At 47.2% G+C, this 2,860-nt stretch overlaps 1 long non-coding RNA gene across 1 annotated transcript; it reads left to right on the top strand.

Annotated features, from left to right (window-relative positions):
* The first annotated feature begins 216 nt into the window (after positions 1-216).
* LOC138848714 (uncharacterized) lies at positions 217-1,594 on the top strand. Its single transcript, XR_011386809.1, has 2 exons — positions 217-403; positions 1,241-1,594. It is a non-coding gene; the product is annotated as an uncharacterized lncRNA (long non-coding RNA).
* The last annotated feature ends 1,266 nt before the right edge of the window (positions 1,595-2,860 follow it).

Genomic DNA, 2,860 nt, shown 5'->3' with positions numbered 1-2,860 from the left:
ACATAGGTTCCAGGAATAAGGAAGAGGAATGAGTGAATCACCATTTACAACAACACCATGACTTTTGCATGGACCCGCCCACCTATGCTGAATCCTACAGGCCTCGTACTTCCTCTAATGTCTACTCTGTCCCCTCCTTCTGAGTCTCAATCCCTGAACATGTCCCCAGACATCCCACACCCTGCCTATGCCTTCCAGGCTCCAGGGAACTCTCATACTGATTTCAGCATAAGCCTCCCAGTGTGTGTGGTTCACATATGCGTACTTGGAATGCCTGATCTCCCATCCTCGTGGAATCTGCTTGGTTCCTGTTTTGCCTACCTGAGGGACACCACAACCACGACAGCATCAATGCTATCTGAAAACTGAAGTCAGAGATAGGCAAAGGACAGATCTGACCATGGTAAGGAGTTTGCATTTCATTCTAAATGTGATAGGAAATCATTAGAGGGTAGTGTCATGGTTGGAGTTACAGATTGAAAAGATCATTCTGGCTGCTTTGTAGGGAATAAATCCCTGGGGAGGGAGTGTTTAAGGGGATAGAAAAATAGAAAAGTTAAGAGGTTATTAGGTAGGAAGTCAGAAATGAGCTTATGTGTGTGTGACAAAGGCCTAAGGAATTGACATCTACAGCATTATCTCAGTCATCCCAAAAACCTTCCAGGTGCAGTCCAGTATTTGCATTCAAACATCCTGCAGGGATCCTGATTACCTTCCAGGGGGTCCTGCCCCTTCTACCTGATAAACATCCTTCCTCTAAGGCAGGGTGATGCCAGCCAGGCTTCCCCTGTCTGATAACTTCAGGGGTAAAAACTCAGAAGGGAATTTTTTGTATTTACATCTAATAAGTCCTTTGTTCTGGGAGGAGAAGGAGAGGGGGAGGGAAGGCAAGACCCATCCCCTTAAAAGCCCCAGCCTAAATGTGCACTGCACACTCTCTCAGGTCCTGTCTGGAGAGGTGCCCATCCGTTCTTACAGATGCCCCTACCCTAATACACCTTGCTATGTTGCTTCCCCTACTCTCTGTCTCACACCTGGATTCTTCCTTGTGTAAAGACAAGGACCCTTTGCTTCTCCAGTAACAGGGTTATCCTGATAAGAAATGATGATGGTGTATAAAGGGGGGTGAAGGGTTGCTCCTCAAAAGACGTGTCTACATCATAACTCCTGAAACTTGCAACAGCAGCTTTATTTGGAAAAGGAGTCTTTGATGATATAATAGAGCATCTGGGTTTTCTAGGTGGAACCTGATCTAATGGAAAGCGTCAGTAGAAAAGACAGAGGAGAAAGCCAGGTGAAGGTGGAGACAGAGGTTGAGGTGAAGGAGCCGAAATCCAAGGAATGCCTGAAACCCCCAGGGGCTGGAAGAAGCAAGGCAGGCTTCCTCCCTCAACTCTTCTGAAGGATGGCCCTACCCACGTCCTCATGCCAGACTGCTGGCCCCCAGGGCTGTTTGAGAACAAAGTTGTGGTGATTTGTCATGACAACGCTGGGAAGCTAATACAGTGTATTATTTACCTCCTCTTGTATAACAAAGCATTGTAAAATTTAGTAGCCTAATAAACACTAATAAACATACAGTGTTTTCCAGAAATGACTCAGCTTGGTAATTCTGGGTCAGCACTTCCTAGGAAGTTACAATCAACACATTTCCACAGTCACCAGGAGGCCTCACTGGGGCTCCTAGGTGGCTCACTCACATGCCTGTTAGCTGGAGGCCTCAGTTCCACCCCAAGGCTGCTGGGGAGCCCTCATGACAGCAGCTGCCCTCCTCCAGAGCAGATTGCATATAGTCACTTCCACCATGTCATGTTCTTAGCCGAGACTCACCAGCTTGAACCCACACTCAAAAAGAGGAAAAAACCTCCAGCTTTTGAAGGGACTCAAACAACTTGTAAAAATATTTTTAAACAACCACTGTAGCACAGACTAAGATAGTAACCATGGGGATGAAGGGAAATAGAAATATTTAGGAAATATTCTGAAGATAAAGGTGGAAGATCATCAAATGGGTTGCATGAAAGAAAAAGAATTATAACATCTCTAAGATTTTGACCTAAGTAACCAGGTACATGGGATACTGTTTAATGAGAGATGAAGAGGTTTGGAGGGTGGAGATTAAGTTCTTCCCCAGACTGGTCACATTCATGGAATCTATTAAATATTCAAGTCGGCTTCCAATTGAGTGGACAGATGAACAAGTTTGGGTACGAGAGGAGATAGAACTTAGATGTCGGCCTACAAGTGGTATCTTAAGTCATGCCGTTCGTTCAGATCACTGGGAAGTGAGAAGACGAGAGATCATAATACTGAATCCTGGGAAACCCCAGGACTGATGGGTAGCGTGAGCAGGGCCCAAAAAGACTAAGAAAGAATGGCAAGAGACGTAGGAGAGAAACAGAGCGCGGGTCTCAGAAGCCAAGTGAAGGTGTGTGTGGCTTCAAAAGAAAGAGGAGTTGCTGAGGGCCGGATCAGGGACGGGAAGGGACATGGCTACTGACAGTAACAGCAGGAAGCCTTTGTTGGCCTTCATAACAGTGGCTTCAGTGAGAGATGGATTGCAGGTGGCAGAGGTGAGAATGGCCAGTAATGGTGTGGATAAGAAAGCATGGGCTGGGACAGGCATTGTGGTGCAGTGGGTGAAGCCAGCATCCCAAACAAGCACCAGTTCTAGTCCTGGCTGCTCCTCTTCCAATCCAGCTCCCTGCTAATGTGCCTGGGAAGGCAGTCAGTGACGACTCCCTGCCACCTATGTGGGAGACCTGGATGGAACCCCAGGCTCCTGGCTTCTTGGCTACTTGGGAAGTGAACCAGCAGATAGAAATCTCTCTCTCTCTCTCTCTCCCTCCCCCTGCCCCGT

The sequence above is a fragment of the Oryctolagus cuniculus genome, chromosome 2 (genome assembly GCF_964237555.1).
Source record: "Oryctolagus cuniculus chromosome 2, mOryCun1.1, whole genome shotgun sequence".
NCBI lineage: Eukaryota > Metazoa > Chordata > Mammalia > Lagomorpha > Leporidae > Oryctolagus > Oryctolagus cuniculus.
This window is presented reverse-complemented; position numbering and strand designations above follow the sequence as displayed.